We start from the raw sequence: 25,946 nt of genomic DNA, 5'->3' as shown, positions 1-25,946 counted from the left end.
ATAGAAGACTCGAAAGGAAAGGAGCTCCAATTCTCCACTCTCCAGGTGCTGTGGCCTCTGACAGCGACAACCGTCCCAGGAGCTGACTCTTTCTCACGCTCTGTAAGAACTCAGCTGCGGGGGGATGCTGAGACGTCGGGGAGTACTGGGCTGGGTCTGAGACCTCCACTTCCAATTGCTGTCTCAAGTCCCTCTGAGACCAACGCCACCAAGGCAAGACTGATGTAAAGAGACGTACCTGCCTGTGCTTCCTGTTCTAATTTTCAAACCCAGCAGGTTCAATTTCCTTGCGAAGGTTGGTCTAAGATAGAGTTCTCAGGGTAGAATGGCAATTTAACCAAACTGCCTTCCCCTAATTACAAAGCACAGCCATTTGCATAAGTAACCAGCCTGGGTATACAGAGACCCAAGGGAGTCAATGCTGTTACCAAGGAAGGCACACTTTGGATGACTTTAAAGGAAATAATACAAGTGCAGGTCTTAAAGGTGTTATCTTTTTTTTTTTTTTTGACAGGCAGAGTGGACAGTGAGAGAGAGACAGAGAGAAAGGTCTTCCTTTGCCGTTGGTTCATCCTCCAATGGCCACCGCAGCCGGTGCGCTGCAGCCAGTGCACTGCGCTGATCCAAAGGCAGGAGCCAGGTACTTATCCTGGTCTCCCATGGGGTGCAGGGCCCAAGCACTTGGGCCATCCTCCACTGCACTCCCGGGCCACAGCAGAGAGCTGGCCTGGAAGAGGGGCAACCGGGACAGAATCTGGCGCCCCGACCGGGACTAGAACCCGGTGTGCTGGCAACGCAAGGCTGAGGACTAGCCTATTGAGCCGCAGCGCCGGCCTCGGGGCGATTTTTAAAAGCAGACAAAGCCATCACCCAGAGAGACTGGCCCGGGGGGCTTGGATCACCGCACTACAGGAGTGGTTCAGCCCGTCAGAGGGGAAGTCTGGGGTCAGTGTGAAAAATAAAACAAGCACCATTACTTAGACTGCCTGTCCCCTACCTGTATGTAGCTTGATTTAGAGTTTTGTAATGAAATAATGCTTGGCATTTATCAATTTCCCCCATAGAGTCTTCAGGCCATGAGGCTTAGGGCTGTGACGTCAACTGGCAAAGAGTCCCTCCCAGCTTGAAGCAAACGAGCAGCACGAGGGATGGGGCATCTTCCCCGGGCCTCGTGGCCACAGCAGACGTGTTAGCCTGTGACACTGGGCTGGACACGGTAGGAATTACGGGCCTCCTGTCACCACCTGCTGAGGAACCAAGCGCGCACAGAATGAGCAAAGAAGGGCCCGCACCTGCCGGAGGGGCAGGCAGTTCTACAAAGGAGGACCATACAGGGGCAGCAGACTCAGGCCAGGGGTCGAGGGGAGAAGAACAGGCCCGGCAGGAAAGTGCCTGGTTAGTGGATGACCACAGTGGCAGATGGCTGATCTCAAGAAGAAAAAAAAAAGCCTCCATGTGTTGCAGGAAACAAAGTGCAGGAGACATCTCACTCAGCGGAGACAGCTCCGTTCATTACCACCCCAGGAAGCCTGGCATCACAGACAAGGCACAGCCGTGGCTCAGGGCTGCTTTTACCGGACACAGACACGTGCACACGTGCACACGTGCACACGTGCACACACACCTGTCCCCGCACACCGAGGGCCTGCCTAGGGCCACGTTTGTTGTACGGCACAGCAGCCTGCTGGGCAGAAGGAAGAGAGCCCCCGCCCCACCCCACAGAGAGTTTTGAAATGACTCTCAGGAAATGCCCAGGCCTGGAGATCAACCTTCCCGGGAGTTAGGCAGGAGCGGAATGGAACACACTTGCGTTGGAATGGGGTGCCGGGGGTGGGGGTGGGGTGGGGAGGTAACGGGCAACAGTGAGAATAAAATAAAAAGAATGCTGATAAAGGGGCTTGCCATTAAGTAAGTAAACTCATCCTGGAGACGTAGCGGGCAAAGCAGCAGCAGAAACACCTGGCCACTGAGGCTGGCCACCTGGCCGCTCCTCGCCTTGCTCCCATCCAGCACACCAGTGCATCTGGCACGGACCATGGCTCCTGGGAAACCGTCTGCTGTGGCTGCTGCTAACGCTGCTCCCCCAAGTGACCGACGGCCGGGCTGCAGTTCCTCCCACTTCCTGACACTCTGAGATGGCTGTGCCTCCTGCGCAGCGGCCAAGCACACGGGGCCCGCACAGGGTGCACCTGCAGAGCAGGCCAACCCAGCTATTGCGCCTGTGGCTCTGCTCCTGGGCTCCTTGGCACCCTCCCATAAATTAATTCCACTTGGATTAAAGTGGTGCAGGCGCTGCCCCTTTCTCTATAGATAGCTCTAACCTTAAAAAGCAGGGTTCTTGCTAATAGTAATATCCCCTAATCCGGGCTGTGGTTTCATCGACTCTGGTGAGTGTCAGCCTTGAGGGGTGTCACATGTCCAGCCTTTCCCTCTGGGGCCAGAGGGAGCCCACGTGCCTCCAGGAAGCCCAGTTTCCTGGACAGGACCATGGCAACCTCACTCACTAGGGATGCAGAGGTTCTGCGTGTCCCCGAGGGGACACGGGAAGATGACAGGCTGGCTTACAGGCGTAATAAACTGTTTGCCTCTTAAGGTGTTACACTCTCAAACGACAAGACAGTCCTGTTTGAGCTTAAGAGACAGGTTTCCTTGGAAAGAGCTCTTTCTGCTGTTTAATGTTTACAAGACAGGTTTTCTAAGGTAAATGCAGGCAGAGAGATAAACAAACTGAGCTGGCCCACGGAGACACCCTCTCGGCACCCTCCTGGGATGTGGGGTTCCTTCCTGGCCATGTTGCACACGGCTCCTCGTGGCTACGGGTTTTCCCCAGAGCCCGGCTGCCCCAGACACCCTGGCCTGGCGCTGTGAAAATGGTGCCCTCAGAGGCGCAGCAGAAGCGGGCGTGGCTCCCGTGTCCAGCCCTGGGGGCAAACAGCCCCTTTTTTCTGACATCTTACCTGCTCCACCATAAGATGCTGGCAGATGCGCTGCCTCCCTGAGAGCAGGACAGGCACTGGCATGTCGCCAGCCATCACGGGCCACGGAAGCTTCCTTGTTACATAACCACTGCAGTTCCAAGAGAACCAGAAACCGATTTCCCCGCAGCCGGGAGCCCCAGCAGCCGCCCCCAGGGCCCCTGTGCTTCCCGTGAGCCCTGCTTGGGTCCCTGCTGGAATCCCCCTGTGACAGCTTCATTTTGCTTCTGAAAGGAGAGGACCCATGGCCCTCCCAAAGCAGAGAGCTGTTTCTCTGTGACCCTATTCCCAGGAATAGTTCCTGGGATAAGACCCTACTCCCAGGGATAATGAGGATCTCAGGAAGTCTGAATAAATGACTCAGAAAGAATGCCAGGCTGACTGGGGAGAGAATCAATTAGACAAACAAACAAAAAAAAGGATTAGAGACAATTCAAACCAAACAGACTTCTTTTCCTCGTGTTTTTGCCAAAGAAAGAGGCGTTTTGGGCAGGTGGCCAGGGCTTCTTGGGCAGTGGAACACACAGGTGTTGGATCGTGAATGTGGCCTTTGTCTTGAGAAGTACACGTGGCCTGAACCACGTGACAGGGCCACACCATCTAAGGCTGGGACTGGACTCCAAACAGCTTCTTGGGAGATATTTTGGGGAGAGGTGTTCCAGGGACAAGGGTTGAAGGCGACAAGGGTTTGAAAGCAACATTATGCCAGGGCTGGCTACTCTATGGCTGCACTTGAGCAGTCCTGAACGCAAGCAGGGGCCAAGGGAGAGAAGAAGTGAGAGAAGTTCAAGGTCCTGCACCTGTGACGCAGACTGGCTCAGCAGGGAGGGGACAGATGAGGGGGAGATCAGGGGGTAGGGGGTGGCTAGCCTGTGACACTAGTAGGCTGATATCTAGCACTCCATATTTTTAGACAAGAATTTGAGACACATATACACACCCTATCTTCTGGCTTAGCCCCCAGAGGCCCCAGGAACTAGCAACTCAGCCTCTGTCTCCTATGCGGGTGACAGGAAGCTGATCACTTGGGCTATCCCTGATGCCTGGCTGGGTCTGTGTTAGAATAAACCTGGAACCGGGAGTAGGGCCAGGACTTAGCCCTACACACTCTGCAGGGGGTCTTATCCATGTCCTCTGTCTACTCAGTGAAAGTCCTGCCCTTTGGGTCCTGTGAAGAGACAGGTATGGGGGAAGGGAGCCGGCTACCAGAGGCTAGGAGGAGGCGCTTCTGCTGTGGATACCAGGGGACGAGGAGGGCTCTGGTGGCTTGGGAACTGGGCATAGGCCAGGAGCCTATGGTGGGTGAGCTCCTTAGTGTTGACGTCACAGGGGCTGCACCCTGGCTCCATGGGTTCCTCGCCCCTGAGGCTGGGTCACCCAGGCAGGGATACACTTTGAGGTGGGACTCCGGAGGCACAGGTGCCAGCTGACAATGCACCGGGGATATCGTCATCACAAGATGCCCTGGAGGGAGTCCGCACACTGCACCCTTCCTCCCTAAGGAACTGAGCAGATGCGCAGCGCCTCCCAGGCAGTTTCCCAAGTTGCTCTACTGGGGCGTAAGTTGACCCTACTGCTGGGTTCTGTTTTTATTTATTTATTTATTTATTATTTTTTGACAGGCAGAGTGGACAGTGAGAGAGAGAGAGACAGAGAGAAAGGTCTTCCTTTGCCATTGGTTCACCCTCCAATGGCTGCCACGGCTGGCACACTGCACTGATCCAATGGCAGGAGCCAGGTCCTTATCCTGGTCTCCCATGGGGTGCAGGGCCCAAGCACTTGGGCCATCCTCCACTGCACTCCCTGGCCACAGCAGAGAGCTCGCCTGGAAGAGGGGCAACCAGGACAGAATCCGGCGCCCCGACCGGGACTAGAACCTGGTGTGCCGGCGCCGCAAGGTGGAGGATTAGCCCAGTGAGCCGCAGTGCCGGCCTGGGTTCTGTTTTTATTGTCACATCTGCAATCAATGGCATTTACTGAACAATCTATTACATGCACGGCACTGTGGAGAGAAATAAACACCCAACTCTGCTTCCCTCCTCTGAATTACAAGGAGATACGCAGCAACATTCTAGGCCATTTAAAGTAAAAGGCACAAAGATGACCTATAACATCATCATATGAACCCAACAAATCTTTGGTCTGGATTTCCTGGGTGTATCTATCTGTGCGCATACATTTCTACGTGGTCACACTCGTGGTAAATGTAGTTCTGTGGGGCTCATTCTTAAGGGACTACATTGTCTTTAGAGATGGCTCTGAATTTTTGGGTGTTTAGTTTTAGGACGCTGAGGCCATGAGAAATGAGATTCCAACATTTAGAGGGGAATCATTGAAAATGAGGAGTAAATTGTATTATTCCGTTTGTGTTTCATTAGAAGCAATATTTCATCCTCCCTCCATAATAGCTAAAGCAAATTCTCTGTAGTCCTGATTTAAATACCAAATAAATAAAGCTGAAATTTAAAGAGTATATTGCCATTTTCATGGCTTCTAAGAGGCTCCAGACTCACCACTAGTTACACACCTGATGGTACCTATTGACTCACTGGTCGGCTTTTGCATTTTGAATGGGATTGCGGCCAATGGAAATCACCACTGTTTCTGCAGGATCATCCAAATGTAGCCAGATATTTAATGAAAGCAAAAAGCTAATGGCTTTTCACACATGCACTGAAAAAAATTAATAACCCCATAATCTCTGGCAAACGAGATAATTTTTCCTACAAGCCTGTGAAGTTGGATATTATGTGATTTATCTCAATGACCTGCAAGTAATGCAGATAATTATTAAAAATCACCACCAAGCCTGCTTTTAAGAAGCTCATTGTGCTTCTGCTGATGCAATGCCTGACTCCTACTACTTCATTCTGATGCGGCGTAACTAACCAGTTAAAGGTTAGGCGAGCTGGGAACTCTGTACCCCTACAATGCAACCCTAGCTTTGTGATGGTTGGTTTGCTATGCCCACCTTCCCAGGATGCACCTGTTGCACCTAGGACCAGGGCACATCCTCAGATGCCACCCCAGTTGCATATCCAATTGGGGTACTACCCTGTTCCTTATAAAAGGAGATGGGAGGTGAGGAAATCTATTTCCACCCAAGAATGCACTCAGAGGTTCTGGTCTCATTTTCTGTCTTTCTGCCCTGGTCAGGCCTCAGACAGATCTCTCTTACTTAGAATATCCATTTTTGGCAGGGGGACAGTGAGGTGGGCATCATGGGAGCATGACGTTGGTCCGGCCCTAATCCTGTGAGTCTGCAAGCCTCCCCCCCACCCAAACACGTAGGACAGCTCGGCCTGGCTGCCGTGTTGGTGAGAGGGCTTCCCCCAGTTGCTCCCTGCCTGCTGAGCCAGGGAACCACCCTGTGCAGGGAGACAGGAGGGCCCAGGCATGCTGCAAGTAACCTCAAACATGGAACAGTGAGACCCAAGCCTGTGTGACCACCTGTGATGGCGCTGGGCTCTGTCCCCAGCTACGCAGCCAAAACGCTCTGGGAAGAGTCCGCTTTTGCATCTGCCCTGCCCAGTTCTACAGTTTCTGGCAAAACCACTGTGTGCTCACAATCAGCACCACGGTCAGTACCACGTGCCCCTGCAACAACACAAGCCCAGCCCCAGCTCAGGGGAGGACTCTGCTGTGAGCTTCCACGCGTGTCTTCCCTCTGAAGACAGACACAGGGCTCACACAGTCAAGCCTCTGCAGACGCAGTCTGTATCCAGGGTGTGATCACAAGCTGCTCCTCCCACCTCCAAGCCCAGCTGTGAAAGACGCCAGGCTGCTCCATCAGGGACTCTCCAACCCTGGCATGTGCCCAGAAGGGCCCACTACTGCTGACACATGGCTGTGTTGGAGAGGCATAGTGAGCCTCACACCCCTTTGGATGAGTCCTGCGCAAAAACAAGGAAGAAAACAGAAAAACCAGAAAACTCCACAATCTCTCTTGGGCAGGATCCCAAGTTGGATGCCAACCCAAGTGCTGGGGACCAGCCAGCGACAGAGAGGCCGTGGCCACACCCCCCTCCCTATGAGAACTCCAGTTTCCAGAAACTCCTACCATTGTCTCCCTTATGCTAGGCATTAGCCCCAGTAAACGTCGCCTGGGTTGCACATTGGCCTCTTGTCCATCTCTATCACAAGGGAGTCAAAGAACTGTGGGTGGGTGGCACCTCATGCACCCCCACCAGGTGCCTGCACAGTCAGCTGAACTGAGTCAAAAGGAAAGAGACCCAAACCCCAGACCCCCACCCTTCCCTGTGCAAACCCTGGGAGAGGCTTAGAGCAAGGAGCTCCTGTCCAAAAATCGCCTGAGCACCCACACTCTGGAAGACTGCCCAGGCGCAGGTAGTGACCAGCTCCTCCTGAGACCTCAAGCAGAACGCACAGCCTGACAGTGCACGCTGCTGCAGCATGTGGGACAGCAAGTCCTTGGGATGTGGGGGTGGCTCTGTCGGGGAGGGAAGGGGAGAAGGGCTTTACCTCTGCAGGCTGGGCAGGACAGGAAAAGGGGGCATGGCCATGGGAGGCGGGAGCACCTGTGCTTGGTGATGTTCAAGGTTCACTTTAAATCCTGTCTGCTCTTACATTCCTCCCATCGCCCTGCTTCTAGGGATACCTCTCCCTTTTTCATCAAAGGGAAAATACTAGGATCTCCCTGGATGACGAGAGACAGATACGTGCCCCCAAGATGCAGATATGTGGAACATACATTTGACCTAATGGTTAAATCCTGCCTGGTAAGAAATCCTAAGTCCCACATATTGCAGTGTCTGGGTTCAGTTCCTGGCTCCGGATCCCAGTTCCAGCTTCCTATCAATACAGACCCTGGGAGGCAGCAGTGATGGTTCAAGTAATGGGGTTCCTGTCATCCAAGTGGGGGACCCAGGCTGAGCTGCCAGCACCTGGCTTCACCCTGGCTCAGCCCCTGCTATTGTGAGCTTTTGGGGAGTGAAACAGCAGGTGGAAGCTCTCTGTCTCTTCCTATCTCTTTTTTAAAAGATTTATTTATTTTACTTGAAAGTCAAAGTTACACACAGAGAAGGAATGGCAGAAAGAGAGAAAGAGAGAGAGAGAGAGAGAGAGAGAGAGAGAGAGAGAGAGAGAGAGAGGTCAGTCTTCCATCCACTGGTTCATTCCCCAGATGGCTTCAATGGCCGGAGCTGCACCAATCTGAAGCCAGGAGACAGGAGCTTCTTCCAGTCCTTCCAGGTCTCCCATATGGGTGCAGGGGCCCAAGGCCTTGGGTCAGCTTCCACTGCTTTCCCAGGCCAGAGCAGAGAGCTGGAACTGGTGCCCACATGGATTGCTGGCACTGCAGGCGGCAGCTTTACCCACTACCCCACAGCGCTGGCCCTCATGTCTCTCCTCTCAAAAGAAAATGCAGCTGTTAAACAGAAGGACATTTGTCTGCCGGGCGTCTCCTATTGGGCCAGCAACATCGGTTAGCTAACAGCAGCAACGCTGCTCCCTGGAGAGCGCGAAGTCGAGAACAAAGGTTTGTGATGAAGGACTGGGGTGGATTCAGGACAGCGCAGGTGTGCTGAGCCCCAGGAGGACCGCCTGGGGCTGTGCTTAGGAAGGCACCATTGGAGGCATGCGATTTTTAAAGAAGAAACACGCCTGACTGCTACGCATTCTTCCGCACGTTTACCTAAGGTGAGTCCTCATGGTGTAGTTGGGGTTTCCACCTATGTGCAGGGTGAGGGGATTTTTAACTTTCACTATGACCTCCATCCTTACCGTGCCTTGGAGGATCCAGGGAAAACAGTGATGGCCTGACCTTCAAGGTGCTTCCTGGTCTCATTCTGCTGCTCCCAGCCAGGACTAGGATAAGAGCATGCTGTCAGTTTGAAACCCCCTCAAAGACAGCAGGATTTGGGGGGAAAATTAGAGGGGATTTAGTAAAGAGAAAGGCCACTCAAGCTGATTTAATTTTTTTCTAGAGATGCAGTGTCAAAGGGAGGAAGTGGATGCGATTAGGGGAGGGGAATGAGTGGCTTGAATAAAGTCAGGTTCAGCTACTTGCACATCCCTACAAGAGGCAGGTGCAGACAGCCTGGCTATGGGCCTTCAAGTATAAATTTAAAAAAATTATTTATTTGAGAATGAGAGAGAGAGATATGGATCAATCAACTGAATGATCGCTCATTCAGCAGTTCCTTCCCCAAATGCCTATAACAGCCAGGGCTGGGCCAGCTAAAGCTGGGAGCCAGGAGATTCATCCGGGTCTCTCACAGAGACCCATCACCTGCTGCCTCCCAGGGTACACATCACCAGGAAGCTAGAAGCAGAGAAGAGCCAGGACTCCAGCCCAGGCCCTCTGATCTGCACTGCAGCTACCACGCCAAACACCTGTCTTTCAATGATCAATTTAAATGATGGGTTGGAATCCTTCTGAGCTTTCTTCACTTTTTTTTTTTTTAAAAATTATATTTATTTATTTGAAAGACAAAATGATAGAGTTGGGGTAGGGGGGAGATCTTTTATTGGCTGCTTCACTCCCCAAATGGCTGCAGTGGCCAGGGCTGGGCCAGGCCAAAGTCAGGAGCCAGGAGCTTCATCTGGGTCCCTCACATGGGTGCAGAGGTCCAAGCACTTGGGCCATCCTTCGCTGTCTTCCCAGACTTAATAGTCGGGAGCTGGATCAGAAATGGAGCATCTGGGACTTGAATCAGCATCTGGTACAGGGTGCCAGCAATGCAGGCAGCAGCATAGCACATGGCACCACAAGGCTGGGTGCCAATAAAAAAAAAAGGAAAATTCTAGCCTTTTCCAAAGGTTAGTCGCTACAATAATCAATGTCAACAGAGAAGACTGTGGCGAAAGGTTCCCTAAAGTCTTGGTCCAGAGCCTCACTTGATAGGAGAGTTGGATGACGACTTGGAAAGCATGCTCATGATCTCACAGGTGACCCTTCACAGCTCCTGGAACCCCAAGTCTGAGAGCAAGCTTGACTTATGACAACTCTGCTCATCTAAAACAAAACGCACCAAAGACATTGTCATGAAGATAAACAAACTCCTCCACCAGCACTGTAACACAAACGCTTGCCAAGCATTGACACAGGTGGGAGACCTGTAAGTGCTTGTTCAACTCACTTGCAAGTCTCAGTTGGACACGGAAAATAGCACTGGGCACAATAACTGATGAACTAGTGCTGGTGGTCTCTTCTCCTGTCCGTGCTGGCTCTGCTTAGATCTTGGACCTTAAAGCTGTAAGAGCGCCATAGTGTCTGGCCCTCGACAGTCAGTGTTGGAACTTAGGTGGGTATCAGTTTGGATCAAGAAGCAGGAGCCTGGGGCCGGTGCTGTGGCATAGCAGGTTAGGTATCCGTCTGCAGCGCTGGCATCCCATGTGGGTGCCAGTTCCTGTCCCGGCTGCTCCTCTTCCAATCCAGCTCTCTGCTATGGCCTGGGAAAGCAGTGGAAGATGGCCCAAGTCCTTGGGCTCCTGCACTCGCATGGGAGACTGGGAGGAAGCTCCTGGCTTTGGACAGGCTCAGCTCCAGCCACCGCTGCCATTTCCGGGAGTGAACCAGGGGACGGAAGACCTTTCACTCTGTCTTTCCCTCTCCCTGCCTGTAACTCTGCCTCTCAAATAAACAAACAAAATCTTAAAAAAAGGAAGCAGGAGACCTCTAGTTCTTGACAAAGTGTTGAATAAGGGATTGATTTAAAAAATGACCACATGTGAGCCATTTATTATTCATCAACCTAAGTATATTTATGTTTCATTATGGAAGACCACATTCAGTTTCAAAGAATTTGTTACTGATCCATGCTTGCGGGTCTGGCAAATTGCTGGGGGCAAGATGACCTTAGGATAGGAAGCCTGCAGAAGTGTGGTTGTGGGGAAGAGTGCACGAGCTGCCTGCTGGCTCCCTGAGCATGAAACACGCCACTTCAGCATTTGAGCAAAACTGGATAAACTCTGCTCTCAAAGGAAGGAGCTGTGGGGCTGGCGCTGTGGTTCCGTGGGTAAAGCCACTGCCTATAGTGCTAGCATCCCATATGGGAGCCAATTTGAGTCCCGGCTGCTCCATTTCAGATCCAGCTCCTTGCTAATGGGCCTGTGAAAGTGACGGACAATGGTCCAAGTGGCTGGACCCATGCACTCATGTGGGAGACCTGGAAGAAGCTCCTGGCTCCTGGCTTTGACCTGGGCCAGCCCTGGACATTGCAATCATTTGGGGGAGTGAACCAGCAGAAGGAAGATTCTCTCTCTCTCTCTCTCTCTCTCTCTGTGTGTGTTCTCTGACCTGCACGCAGGAAAGTGTCATGGCCATATCTTAGTGTATCCTGAATTTCCCTCTCAAAACGTGAAGGCAGCACGTTATTGTACAATTACTAACGTGGCAGCTCTGAGGGCTAGGGAGGGCTTGACTGGTCTTAGAACCTTGTCCACTTTGGGGTCTGATTCACCCCTGGGCAGGAGGCCTCTCAGGTTGTGCACTGGGGCCACACAGATCCTGTCCGCGAGAGCCTGGGTGGATGTTTCCTGCTCATTAGACCACTTCAAGATAAGCGTCTGCACAGAACAGGGACTTGCTGCCCAGCCTTGCTGGTGACGCGCTGGCTAAGCAATCAGGCCCCGAACGCGCAGTCCCTCGGAGTGGACGTGCAGACGGAGTGCCTCGCCACACGCGAGCCTCACTCCAGGGAAAGCTTGCGTGGGGCTGGGCGGTGTGCACAGGACACGCTCGTGGCAGATCTCGTGTTTTTAAAGAAAGCCGAGTTGGTTTTAAATGTGATATTTCACCAAATGCTGCCAAACTGTGCTGCCTCCACGGGCATTAAGATAAGCCATCAATAACGTGTTTGTTGATGTCGGAGCCTCTATTCCAGGGCTCAGCTGCGTGAAGGGCTGCCTCCCACAGGGGAGCCATGGCAGGCCGGGGGAGGTGGACGACAGGGCTGACGGGCACGAGCTGCCGTGTTGACAAGTGGCGAGGACAAGTGAGGCGATGGATGAGTAAAGTTTTCCATTAAATCAAGAAAAACACAACTTGCCCCCAACGTCACCTCTGATGGCTCCGGTCGCCCAGCTGCTTCCCTGATGCCCAGCTGAGGGACAAATTGCTTTCCTGGCAGGGCGCTCGGCCACTCCTGCATTAGTGGACACGGAGCCCGGCATGCCAAGCCAAGTGCAAAGGCAATTGAATATGAGTAGCACTGTCATCTCAATTTAGGACAACGGCTAGGATGCCCCGCAGGGCCCCGCGGCGGCTGCCGGAAGAACCCGACAGAAGACACTCTCACGGCTGGGGGAGGCTGGTGTTTCTCGTGAACCGTCAGACCGTGGGGCAGGGAGACGGCGGCTGTGTTGCCCCGTGTGTGGATGTCGGTCCCCGTGCACGTGGCTGTCACTTCCGCGGGGAGCCGAGGCTCAGTGGCCTCCTTTCCACCCCGGCACCTCGGACACAACACAGAGCCGCCGACCGACCCCTAACTGGCGAAGGATTGGGCGACGCTAGATGGCAGGCGTTGCACGCTCAGGTCTGTGGACACTTCCAATCAGAAGTGGAAACTTCCTGTCTGAGCTCTCAAGCTCGCCTGTTGTTTCGATGCCAAAAACAAGCGGAAGCCCACTTGACTGTCACCTCCTAACTCTGGGCTGTATGCAAGAAAACAACATTTTGCTATATTCAAAAAAAAAAAAAATTCTAAAACACCATTTGTATGGAGTGGCACCTACTTTAACAAGAGTTTCTATTTGTTTTCTCCACAATAAGGAAACACACACACACACACACAGAGAAAACACTAAAGGTAGTTTTTGTTACAGTAACATTTTTAAAGATAGATTTTTTTTTTAAATTCATGTGAATGGCAGAGTGATAGAGTGGGGGTGAGAAAGAGAGAGAGAGAGAGAGAGAGAGAGAGAGAAAGAGAGAGAGAAAGAGAGACAGACAGAGAGAGAGAGAGAGAGACTTTCTCTTCCAACTGCTGATTTACTGCTCAAATGGTTGCAACAGCCAAGGCTGGGCAGGGCTGAAGCCAAGACCCAGGAATGCCACCTGGGTCTCCCACGTGGGTGGCAGGGCCATGTACCTGGGCCATCGTGAGCTGCCACCTTCCCAGGTGCACCTTCTCCAGGGATCTGGATTGGAAACGGGGCTCTGGAACTCTAACCAGTGCTCTGATACGGAATGCCGGAGATCCATGCTGCAGCTTAACCTGCTGTACCACAACGGCGGCCCCTCCAAGAATTCCCTCAGCAAGTCAGCTTCAGGCACAACCTTCAAAATCTGCAGGTAGCTAAGTTTTGATATCGGTTTTTTAAGCACAATCCCCTGATATATTAATTTACCATGAGTCAGTCAGGTTTCTTACTAATCATAGAGAGGGAGTCACTGGTAAATTGAGAAGAAAATATATTCATGTAGCAAAAATATACCTCCTGACGAGAATATTCCAGACAGAGACAAGCACATTCACACTTGAGTTTGCTCACGGATGACGGTGATTTTCATCAATTGCGGTGCTGCCCGTGGTGTGCTTCGGAATCAGACACATTGCAAAACAGCCCAAATGGGTATCCCAGGAATGCCTCGCCACGGAACCAGCTTTGTGAGGGGCCAGGAGTTCACTCTTAGTACACCATCAGTGTCCCGATTGCTGACTTTATTACACAGTGTTATTTCGTGTATCTTTAATGACGTGGTCTAAACATGATTTCACAGGGATTACTTATTTATCTCAAAAGACGTTTTCATCTGCTCTTCCTCTTTCCTGGTGTCCTTTTCCAAACTTTTGTAAACATATTTGATGGCCTTCTCAGAGCTCATGGAAAAATACAAAAGATAAGCTTATTTGGTACAACATTTACTTATTAAAATGTTCATTTATTAATTTGAAAGGCAAAGAGGGGGAGTTAAAAAGACACAGAGAGATCTCCTATCTATTGGTTCACTCCCCAAATGCTTGCAACACCCAGGGCTGAGAAGGCTGCAGCCAGGAGCCAGGAGTTCAGCCTGGGGCTCTTGTCTGAGTGGCAGGTACCCAAGTGCTGGAGCCATCGCCTGCCGCCTCCTAGGGTGTGCATTAGCAGGAAGCTGGGATTGGCAGCTTGAACCTAGGCAATTGTCTACAGGACGTGGGCACCCCGAGCAGCACCTGATCCAGTAGTCTGAATGCCCGTCTCCACCCTGGGCCCAAATCCATGCACGATTGTTAATAATACACACTTTCCATGAAGTTTTTGAAGACCCTTTGTAGTGGCTCCTCCCTGTCCACCTTTGAAAAGCTACAACATGGATAAGCCATTTGGGAATTTGAACAGAAAATAACAGAACTTAGTCCATAGATTTTTTTTTTTTGACAGGCAGGTGCTTCCTCCTGGTCTCCCATGTGGGTGCAGGGCCCAAGGACCTGGGCCATCCTCCACTGCCTTCCCGGGGCACAGCAGAGAGCTGGACAGGAAGAGGAGCAACCGGGACAGAATCAGTGCCCCAACCAGAGCTAGAACCTGGGGTGCTGGCACTGCAGGTGGAGAATTAGCCTAGTGAGACGTGGTGCCAGCCAGAAAGGAGTCTTGAAACTACCTTTAGAGCCAGCGATAGTTAAAACCAAAACTAGGTAAAAATCCAAGGTTTCAAATTTCAGAAGGATTATGATTTTCAGAACGGAGTTTCCTACACCACCACAGCCTCCCCTGCTTGCACGGCATGCTTGTGTTCATCAAACCTGGAACCAAGGAGGGTCTACACTGAGGAGCCAAGAAACGACTCTTCAAGGGCGTTCCGAAGATGGACAGCTTTTCCGCCCACTCTCGCTTGCTATGGACATACACAATAGCGAGGGCTTCCCCCTTGGACAGAAACATGGCTCTGCCTTCCACGCAGAGGAGTGAGCACTGGCAGGACGCAGCCTGCAGGGGTGGAGCTGGAGCTGCCCCTGCCTGTGTCTAACCACGGGCCCCGGATGTGCGATGGTGAGGCTTGTTCTTTTCACACATTTCCCAATGCCAGATTTGTCTGTAGGTTTGTTTCTACCTCCACTCCACCAGGCAGATGATCCTTCAGTCCCTCAATGTGAAAACAAGACTTTGCAGAGGTGTCTCTGCGCATGGAGTCTTGTGTGAGAGGTAAGGGGATGGGCGTAGGGACGTATCATGTGAGATGATTCCTTGTAAGACAGGAGATCAAGTTTCTACAAAACATGCCGTCTGCAGAGCTGCAGGCCTGGGGAGTTCAGGGGTGCAGTCTACCCTGTGCCTGGGCCTGGGGGTGCAGGTCCACGTCTCCCAGGCGCCGTGGACACTCCCTGGCCTGCCAGTTGGGGGCTACCCTGAGCACGTCTGTGTGCACCCCAACACCCTTCCTCCCAATCTGCTACTTACTTGGTTTCAAAGGGACAACAGGAGCAGACCTGTGGCTCAGCTCTGCCTCCTCCTTCCATGGCCAGTCTTAGAGGGACAGGGCAATAATCCCAGGCCCCACTGCTTCCCCCTCTGCACTAGAAGACAATAAGAGAAGTGGGTGGAAATCCCTGTCTTGGTAAGGTTGGCCTCCTTGGTGCAAGCCGGGGAGGATGGAGCAGGTGGAGGGAAGGGGTGCTATGGGCTCTGCCTGGCTGAGGAACGCGGGGCCCGATGACCAGCGTCCGTCCAGCATTCTCACCTCATGCTGATGACTTTCTTCCTTGTTCAAGTCCCTGCATCCCTGCTTAGCCAAGCCGAGTCACCCCCAAATAAGCAGAGAATTGAAAGGAAGCCCACCACAGGGTTACAGATGATCGCCCCCACCAGTAATGATGGTGCCTCCATAGCTGTAGCAGTTGAATTTGTCTTCCTGGGTGGCCAGGACACAGGTAAGTCAGAGAGAGGGGTAGGAGGAGGAACCCCCTCTCAGGGTTCCAATCCTCAACCCCCAATCACTGGTCAAGAGCTTAAGAAATCCGGGCTCTGTGCTCCGCGCTCCCTCAAACCTGCCTCCCCCGGGCCTTGAGTCACCCTGTTACGTCATGGTCCCCATGCCTGTCTCTGCCCAGGTCCGGCTCCGAGGACAGAGGAGCGGGTGCGGCCAGACCCACACCAGTCCTGCAGAACTCCCGGCTGCACCACAGACGGGAGAGCAAAAACCAGATCTTATTTTTCTGTGACTCTTGAGGTTTATCGGCTTGATTGTTACACAGAATTATTGTGGCGGCAGGTAATGACTGCAGCATCCGGGAGTCCAGCATCACGGAAGATTAGCTTGGATTTGTCGGGTGGGTGGGGGGCAGCAGAGTAGCCCGATTCAGGGTTGAACTGTCAAATGGCAGCAGGGATGGAGACGCTGCCGAGGAGATTTGTCATTATGTGCTGGACCCTCAGAGATGCTCTGCCCTCATCCCCAGATTGGGAAACGGTGGTGCCTGCCTCGGCCAAGGGGCTTTGCAGGTGATGAGGGTCAGGGGGCTGGAGGTGGCAGATATTGCTGGAGATCTGTGCATCCCTCGACGCCAACTACGGGGACCCTTAACCTCAGAGACCCTTCCCTGCCTGGAGAGAGAGGTGACTCGCCCTGGAGACGGAGAAGAGGGCCACGAGGGGGGGGATGTGGGCAGCCGCCCGGAGCTGGACAGGGTGGGAGGGAGCCCCCTCCCCGGGAACGCAGCCCTGCCCACCACGCTGCAACTGGAGTTCCCGGAGGACCGAGTCAGATTTCTGACCCCCAGCAGTAAGATAATGAATTTGTACTGGTTTAAGACATCAAGTTTCTGACAGCTTTACAGTGGCAATATAGAACTCACATGAACATGATGCTTAAAAACGTGGCTTCTGATTAAAGTGGGCAGAAGAGCCTCGCGTTCTATCGTCTGATAAAAACGTGTCTTCCCCATGTGCTGTGGAGCACATTAAGAACATAGGTGCAGCCACTGAGTCAGTCTGCACATCTCTCTAATCTCCATGCACCTACCGAAACATCTGTCTCACAGTCCTTGATCACTGGATGGTGGCGGATTGGAAGGTTTGCAAATGAACTGTAAATAAGAACTGAAAATATCCCGACTCCCTGATGACAAGCACCATGGCCTGTCACTCTCCCGCTGAGAGCTCTCCCTGTAACAATCAAGCTCTGTGAGTCTGGGAATTACAATGTCAAACTTCAAAGGAAGAGAAACTTAACATTGTCAACTAATTGGAAAAGGTGGCTAAATAACCTCCACGTAGCATACAGTGACTGGATTCAGACGTAAGTGAACATGAATGGCTTTAAGTGGCTTCTGTAGAACACTAAACACCTCTTTATCTGACAGAATTTTAACAAAATAAGTTTATGCTAGGGGTGTTTTGTTATCACATATTGCTATAGCTATGCCTTGCTGACATGTGACTCTCTAAACAAATATAAACTTATTATTACCAGTTTGTGTTGCTACTGATATTGGTCTCATAAGCATTGCTATGGAATTTTGTTTTCAACTTCAGTATTGGTGTGACTTAAGCCATTTTTTTTTTGCCTGCTCGAATGCTTTCCAGTTCTTGGTTGGAAGTTAGTAAGCGAACTGGATTCCTGGGGTTTCCAATGCATCCTTTCACGACTGATTTTCTGAACAAGTCGGCATCTATTTCAGATGATACGGGATACTTCTACCTTATTGCTTTCATAAGCTCAACATGAATCTACCATAGCATGAACTTCAGTGAGCAACGGGTTTGTAAAAATCGTTGGCAAGGGATGGGTGCTGCACTGTCTCCAGCGCAGTGCCTGATGATGGAGTCCCTGAAACCAACAGCCCTGTGTAGATGATAAAACCAGGGATGGCACCACAAGGTAAAATAAATAGGAAACTGCGGTCCTCGAAGACATAGTAAATGACTTCCAGCCCTGTGAACTGTGCTAATTGTTCCCATTCTTCAAAGCTTTGTCAGACCTTAGTCATACAGTCACTGCAATTTAAATTACCTGCATGTGTCTCTGAGAGATTAAACAGAGATGCAGAAGAGAATAATCAAGAGTCGTCTCTGAATGAATGCGTTAGAGAGGAAACAATATGGAAACCCTACCATGATGCAGTCCCAAATAGGCAATGAATTGGAGAGAGGTTTTCTTACAAAACCAGAGAAGGGAAAATGACCAGAAAGCAAACACAGGGGGCGTTGAGTTTAGGCTATAAAAGACGGGGGAGGCAGGTTCCCAGGCACTGAGTATTAAAATAAAACCAGAGACAAGGACATCTACTGGGAATTAGTTTCTGGAGTCTTTGAAACCTATAATATTTCAAAATTTTGTTATGTTCAATGTACTGTATCAGAAAGGTATCTGTGTTAATTTGGAAACGTGTTCTAATTGTAGATGCTAAAAATACTTTGTCTATTATTTAGCTATAGAATAACCTATGGGGCCAGTGCCATGGCACACTAGGTTAATCCTCCACCTGCAGCACCGGCATCCCATATGGGTGCTGGTTCTAGTCCCGGATTCTCTCTTCCAGTCCAGCTCTCAGTTGTGGCCTGGGAAAGCAGTACAGGATGGCCCAAGTCCTTGGGTCCTGCACCTGCATGGGAGACCAGGAAGAGGCACCTGGCTCCTGGCTTTGGATCAGCGTAGCTCCGCCCATTGCGGTCATTTGGGGGGTGAACCAACAGAAGGAAGACCTTTCTCTCTCTCTGTCTGTAACTCTACCTGTCAAATAAATAAAAAAATAAATCTTTAAAGAAAGAGAATAACCTACAGATATAATTCACAAAACAATTAGTAATGTAATTCTTGATAGGCAACGTATTATCTTACATGATGTCATTAATATAAAAATCTATATTGATAGCTCAAATATGAGGGTACTTCATAAAGTTCATGGAAAATGGAATTAAAATATACATTTATTTTGGTACAAAAACTTGAAATTTATGTGACAAAACTTCAAGAATTCAGTGAAAAAGTTTTATGAAAAAAATTATGCATGGATTTCATGCATTTTTTGCAGCAAAATAAACACTGTTTAATGTGCCTTTTCCTTGGGCTTTCTGAAACTTCATACATAACATACAAAAGGATGGATTCAAAGAGAAGCTGAAGTTCCCTATAACCCGAAGCCGTCTTCACACACAATTTACTATTGCATATCTTCTCAATACCCATGGTTGAATAAAATCACATGGTCTCTCTCTGTCTCACACAACTGTGACCTGGTAAAAGCTCCTCTCCAACCTGCCTGGAAAGTGTCAGTTCTGTCTACACTCTCCTCAGGATCTACTTCGAGTGTCAGTTCTGTCTACACTCTCCTCAGGATCCACTTCGAGTGTCAGTTCTGTCTACACTCTCATCAGGATCCACTTCGAGCCACCAGCATGAAGTCAGTGAACAAAGTGGAGATGTGCTTCTGTAACTGGCTCTGTGAACCACTCCTGCCGGCTCCCGCCTCTGCAGGCGTGTGCGTGTGCACACATAGACATCCCATAGGCTTCAGTTGCTTACTGTGCTGGCCTTGGCCTTGGCTGGAGGCTTACATCTTTCTTCACAAGATACCTAGGCCAGGGCCAGATCTTCGGAGGCACAGCAGGTGCTGCTCGGGGTGCCTGCATCTTATCTAGGGGTGCCTGGGTTCCGGCCCTGGCTCCTCTTCCCATTCCACCTTCCTGCTGATGCACACCCAGGCGATGGCTCCGGTACTGGGTCCCTGCCACCCATGTGAGAGACTGGGATTGAGGTCCAGGCCCCGGCTTCACCTGGCCAAGCCCCTTCTGCCAGGGGCATCTGGGGAGTGAGCCAGCAGTCAGAACACCTCGCTCTGGTTCCGACCCTATTTCTCTGTCTTTCAAGTAAATGAAAATAAGTAAAAAATTTACAAATATAAAGGCAAACATTAAAAATATGCCTGGGCTAAAACACTGGACACAAGGGTTCAGTAGTTTCTTGAACACAGAGAAACTATTAAGTGATTTTTTTCTCCCTTTTTTGTCCTATGTGGTCCATCCCTTCTTTATCTGCACTTGTCCGTTGGAAGTTCTGCTAACATCCTTAAACAAAATATACATGTACCGTATGGTGCACAGTGTGTGTACTGTACTGTGCTATGGGGCAGGCAGCTGCAATGTGATTTGACATTACACAGTATTGGTTCATTCATTCATTCCCATTTATGAGGAACAAGTATGAACCTGGATCCAGGGCCTCTGCATACCTTTGTGCAATGCCCCTCCTCACCCCCACCCTGCCTGGACCTTGTGATCTGCTGGGCTGTGCCCCCTTGGGAGAGGGGTACCTTTCCATTCTCAGCAGGAAGTCGCCTGCTTGGGGTGTGTACTTTGGAGAGGCTAAGATGACACAAACACGCAGAGCACACTGGATCTCCTTTCCCTAAGCCCCTAAGCCCCTCTCATCTCTGTGATGAGCCTTTTCTGTCAAGGCTCTAATAGTCCCAGTTAGGCTGGGCTTTGCTAATCAGAAGATTCTCTGCCTCCACTGGACGAGAGTCCCTTTTCTGACTGTGCCGGTCAGCCAGGTCGGGTGGGTGACCCTCGGAGATCAATGGCCTTGCATCTCTAGGTCAGTTCGGGTGGCTGGCAGGCCACAGTCATTGCTCCACCTCATATGTAATACAGGCTGAGCATCCCCGACCTGAAAATCTGAAGTTCTGCAGAACCCCAAACTTCTTGAATGCTGACTGACACCACGGGTGGGCAATTCCATACCACAGGCTTTGGTCTGAATATGATTTATTCCCCCACTCATGCACGAACATAATCCCCAGAGTCTTAGGTTCATGGCATTAAGAAGGTAGGAGGGGATGGTGCTGTGGTGCAGTGGGTTAACGCCCTGGCCTGCAGTGCCGGCATCCCATATGGGCGCTGATTCGAGACCCAGCTGATCCACTTCCAATTCAGCTCTCTGCTATGGCCTGGGAAAGCAGCAGAAGATGGCCTAAGTCCTTGGGCCCCTGCGCCCGTGTGGGAGACCTGGAAGAAGCTCCTGGCTCCTGGCTTTGGATTGGTGCAGCTCCGGTCATTGCAGCCATCTGGGGAGTGAACCATCGGATGGAGGACCTCTCTCTCTGCCTCTCTTTCTCTCTGTGTGTAACAGTGTAACTCTGACTTTCAAATACATAAATAAATCTTTAAAAAAAGAAGATAGGAGCTGAATCCAGTGGTGGCATTTGGTGGTGGTGGGGCCTTGGGAAGCGATGTTACAGTGAAGCTGGTAGGTTGATGGGAAGAGGGAGAGACTGACACCCCCCCCCCCACACGTGCTCCCTGTCTCTTGCCAGGTGATGCCCTGACAGCAGGAAGCCATCAGCACACGTGGCCCTCGACCCTGCTCTTCAGAGCCGTGGCCACAATAAAGCAATTTCCTGTATGAAGTTAGCCTGCCTCAGGTATTTCATTATAGTCACAAAAAGCTAACATACCGTGAAACTTTCTTTTATGCACAACATTTTAAAATGTATTGCATAAATAAATGACATATTTATGAAACAAACAGGGGCTTTGGGCTTTGTGTGCTTAAATTTGGGTGCCATCCTCACAATATCTTATTGTGTGCTTGCAAGTACTACAAAATGTGGGGAAAAAAGCAAACTCTGAAACATTACCCAAGCATTTCAGATAAGGGATTCTTAACCTGTAATATTTTAAACATTTCTCTTCTGCTATTTAGTTCCTAGTGGTTTAGAATTAACTTGAATAAATTTTCCTAATCTGAGACAGTGTTCTGAAAATCTTTTTATCCCTCAAACTGCTTAACATACACCAACGGCTTAACACAGATTTGTGGGAGAGACTTCCTCCAGGTACACGCACGGAGTGCTGCTGTTAAAACGACACTTAGGGCCAAGGCTTTTCCTTTGTGACTCAGCAGAGACTCTGAGACAGGATTTTATGCTCATTGGTATTTTCCAGTTTCCCCGTTTTGTCTTCTAACAAATGTGAGAAGGCTTTGTGGGTTCAGGCATCTGTTGATGTGAAAAGACAGCGGTGCACACACGGTTGTGGAGTACGATTGTCCTTACATCCCTAGGAGCTGCCCCTTTGGTTCATGAAAGAAAGGTGGGGGCTGCTGAACCTGCTAGAAGAAGGGGAACCCCCAATAGTATCCACGGAGACCCCAGTGATAACAGAAAATAAGATGGGGACCCCCTGGGCTTTCACCCAGCAGAGACTCAGAGGTCACTGCTGGGAGGCAGGGCTTCTCACCCGAGTCCCCACGTGGATCGGGGGCGGCGGCCAGACACACCCCACGGTGAGCACCCAGCCGCCGCCGCCCGGGGAGTCGGGACGTTCTTGGGAATGATCAAGGAAAGGCTGTTGTGAGCTGTGTGTGTCTAGAGCTCAGCACGAGAGGTCCGCGGTCAGACGCAGAGCGACGACCTCTGGATCAAGGTCACAGCCGCTGCCTTGGGAGGCGACGTGGTGGCCTCCTAGGGAGCAGTGACTGTCTTGGATGACTAGGTGAAGTCCCACCTGAGGATTCTTGGGAAAGAAGGCAAACGGAACAGAAAGCCAACTCAATGAGATCTTTCTTAAGACCCCGTGGTGTGTGCCAAGGGCCAAAGCAGTCAGGTTGGCTGATGCTTCCTCCTGAGAAGAGGAGTGCTCTATCTCATGCCATGCGAATCATTATCTCTAGGTTTGCAAGAGCATCTTTGCTGAATAATTTTACTTCAAGTGTCCCTGTCTTGAAGCAGCTATCGACACAGCTTTGTGTTCTCTCCCTATGGTCGACACACACCTTCCTGTTCAAACTCAGTTTAGGTGATTTAGGGACTGGCACTGTGGCACAGTGGGCAAAGCTACTACCCGCAATGCCGGCATTCTGTATGGGCACTGATGCTGGTTCGAGTTCTGGCTGCTTCCTTTCTGATCTAGCGCCCTGCTAATGTCCTAGAAAAAGCAGTGGAGAGTGGTCCAAGTGTTTGGGCCGATGCTACCCACATGGGAGACCCTGGTCATTGTGGTCATCCGGTGAGTGAAGCAGTGGATGGAAGATCTCCCTTTCTCTCTCTCTCTTTCTCTCTCTGTAAATCTGCATTTCAAATAAATAAATAAATCTTAAAAAATTAGTTTAGGTGATTTCCTGCTAGGGTGCCACCACCCAACAACTTATCTGATGAGTGATCATTTAAGTCATATAGGAAAAGTGGAAAGACAAGGATGGGATATTGACCCAGGCTATGGCAGATGGCTCTGTCCCTGCTGTGGTGAGCAGCCGGTTCACAAGATTGGTGAGGCAAGCCACACACTTGCCCGTCGGCTCCGGTGACACTGGCAACAGCGAGCAAGGAAGCCTAGTCTCACAGGCGGAGCCCTCAGTCAGCGGCTCTGGAAACAGAGGCAGAGGGGAGGTGGACGAACTTACTTAGGACCTCACCATGCAGAACAGAGACGGCCGGATTCTTCCTGAACACACTGTTACAGTTTCAGGTAACAAAATATCACGGCCTCCATATTTGAATCAAATATTACCCACTGACGTCATCGAGGCAGCTGCCCTGCTTGTAAATTACCTTCTACAAAATAAGGCACAGAAAGTATTTTCTAAAGTAAGAAGCATCAGGAGCAAGCCTTTAGCCTGGTGGGTAGTCTGCATCCCACGCTGGAGTCCCTGCGTTTGTTCCTGGCTCTGGCCTCTGACGCCAGCTTCCCACTAACGCAGCTCCCGGGAGGCAGCAGGGTTGGCTCGAGCACTTTAGGTTTCTGCCACCCACGTGGGAGACCTACACTGAGTTCCTGGATGCTGGCTTTGGCCGTGGCCCAGCTCTGGCCGCTGTGGGCATTTGGAGAGTGAACCAAAAGATGGGAAGAGTCTGTCTGTCCTTCCCCTGCCTCTGTACAAGAGACGTTCTTCTAAACTGCTGGTGCAGGAGACTGCATCTCAGAAGAGACTACTGAATGGGTTAATATTCCCCAACGTGTTTAGGAGCGGAACTCTCATTGCTTCCATTCTGATGACAAAGGAAAAGATCATTTGCTAATGTCTTTCTGTCAATCCCGCGGGGCCAGTTCCTTTTACACGGAGGATAAGAAACGATAGAGGACCATTATCTTGCTTCTTCGAGCAGTGAAACTTCTTGAGTAGCTATGAAAACAAAAGAGCAGCAAAAGTGTTTTACGCAAGAAGCATTTAAAAAAAAAAAGTGCCATCACTGGGGTTGGCACTTCTCAGATCCTTCCTGGGGAATTCCTGGAGGGCAGAGGGAAGAGGAGGTCTGGTGCACACTGAGGGGCCCTGAGGTCTCAGACCAAAGGAAGGCTTAGGATAAGCTCAGAAATTGTTCGAAGACTCATGTGTTTGGTTCATTACCAAAAGCATAACCCCCCAGACCAGCTCCAAGTTGTCCAGGGAAAGGGCCTTATCGTGTGAGTCTGAGTATCGTCTTTTGGAGCAGGCGCCTGGGTTTGGAAATCATACTTGGGAGAGGTATTGCCTTTCCACTTCCTTCTGCCTCCTGGAGCCCAGCAGACACTGGGGCTGCCCTGTCTCGGCTGGGGTGAGCCCTGTGAGTCTTCTCGCATCTTTGAAAACACGGCTGCCCTGCCCTGCTCTTCTGCAGAGAACAGACCAGCTCCTGAAGAGCTTCGCCAGGTACCTTTCCAACCTCCGCTCTCACATCTTCACCTGAAATTTCAGTCTCCTATTTCCAACTACCTGCAGGGCAACATCTCTCTCTATACACAGCCCTCACCGGCATCTGAATCTGAATTCCTAGGTCCCAACATTTGCCCTGGCCTTAGAACTTACCCTGCAAATCACAGAGAATGGAGGTATCCCTGTTCACCACCAGGACCTTGCAAGCGGACCGGAGGGAACGTGTGCACGGGGCAGCGTCAGCCTGGTGAAGGCGACGGGGACCTGGGTGGGAAGCCCTGATGGTTCTGAGCTCCATGGGGCCTTATTGCATGAGTAATGCTGCTTGGCAGAGAGGCCATTCAGGCATCTGCCCAGTCTTCCCTGGGACCGTGGATTTCTTGAGTGTTGTGGCTGTGCCATCCCCTTTGTGTTCTGCTGTAGCACACGGTCATGTCACCTACATAGGGACAATTAATGTATGCAGAACAAATGAGTGACTTTCTCTTGTGTTATGGCTTTATTTTAAGCATAAGGAAAGATATATCGAATTTCTGCCCCTTGTGGAAAACGGCCCGACTTCTAGTGATTGTGGTTAAAGAATAAAAGCTAAGAGTCCTAGGACTTGTGTCTGAAATGCCAATCAGGAGCCAGTGTGACTCTGAGTGCCACGTGGACTATTGTATTCAGTTTGTACTCTAAGAGCATTGATGGGCACGACGTGTGGTTCTCCATGGCTAAGCCATGCATCATAAAACGAGAACAGAATGACCAGCAGGTGAAAAACATCAGGGCGCCCAGAGAATTTCCTAGACTCGTACTTCGATGATTCCGTGTAAGGTGACAACAGTGCACGCTGGATCCATTTATCTGTGTACATCCAGGAGGTTACGAGGCAACACCTTTTGAGAAGGGACAGATGTACAACTGTAGGCATTGCCAACAGTTGGAGGACTAATTTTTCATGCCTGGGAATGTAGAAGGTGAGAGCATTTATTGTTTAAAAAAAGATCACCAAGCAAATACTCACTGTTGTTAGAAATATAAAAGCAGGTGCAAGCTACGCAGAGGAATTCCTACCTACTTGAAAGTACTAAACTCTAAGTCTGGAGAGAAGATGGGCCGTACCTGAGTGAGGACTGAAGGAGAGACAGGAGACACCAGCTTCGTGGAGACTGTCCTCAGCCACACAGAGGCACTTTCCCTCGGGGGAGCAATTTTCACTGGGTACATGGCACCCAGAAAAAAAATTGCCAGTCATTGGTGCCGTTTTTCTCAGATGGGATCTGAATAAAGCATTGAGCTAGCTGGAGCAAGCTTTGAAGAGAGTGAGAAAATCTTCCCTCTTCCCCCTTTGTCCTGGTTGGAAGGTGGGCGTGATGCTGAGTCACCTGTCCCACACAGGTGAGGCCAAGGAGAGACTGTGGAGCTGGGCGGCCATCCCAGCTTGTGGGGGAAGAATTAAGCTTCCATCTACATGA

The 25,946-nt window shown here is 50.9% G+C and overlaps 1 protein-coding gene and 1 long non-coding RNA gene across 9 annotated transcripts in view; one reads left to right on the top strand and one right to left on the bottom strand.

Annotated features, from left to right (window-relative positions):
- Window positions 1-25,946, bottom strand: part of PRKN (parkin RBR E3 ubiquitin protein ligase) — a 1,393,119-nt gene that overhangs the window by 138,080 nt on the left and 1,229,093 nt on the right. The window lies entirely within an intron of this gene.
- LOC149126394 (uncharacterized) lies at window positions 8,217-17,401 on the top strand. Its single transcript, XR_016233561.1, has 3 exons — window positions 8,217-8,633; window positions 14,301-14,909; window positions 15,968-17,401. It is a non-coding gene; the product is annotated as an uncharacterized LOC149126394 (long non-coding RNA).

The sequence above is a fragment of the Oryctolagus cuniculus genome, chromosome 5 (genome assembly GCF_051225735.1).
Source record: "Oryctolagus cuniculus isolate XC-2025 breed Fujian yellow rabbit chromosome 5, ASM5122573v1, whole genome shotgun sequence".
NCBI lineage: Eukaryota > Metazoa > Chordata > Mammalia > Lagomorpha > Leporidae > Oryctolagus > Oryctolagus cuniculus.
The sequence above is the reverse complement of the archived record's forward strand: the minus strand, read 5'-3'. Positions and strand labels throughout refer to the sequence as shown.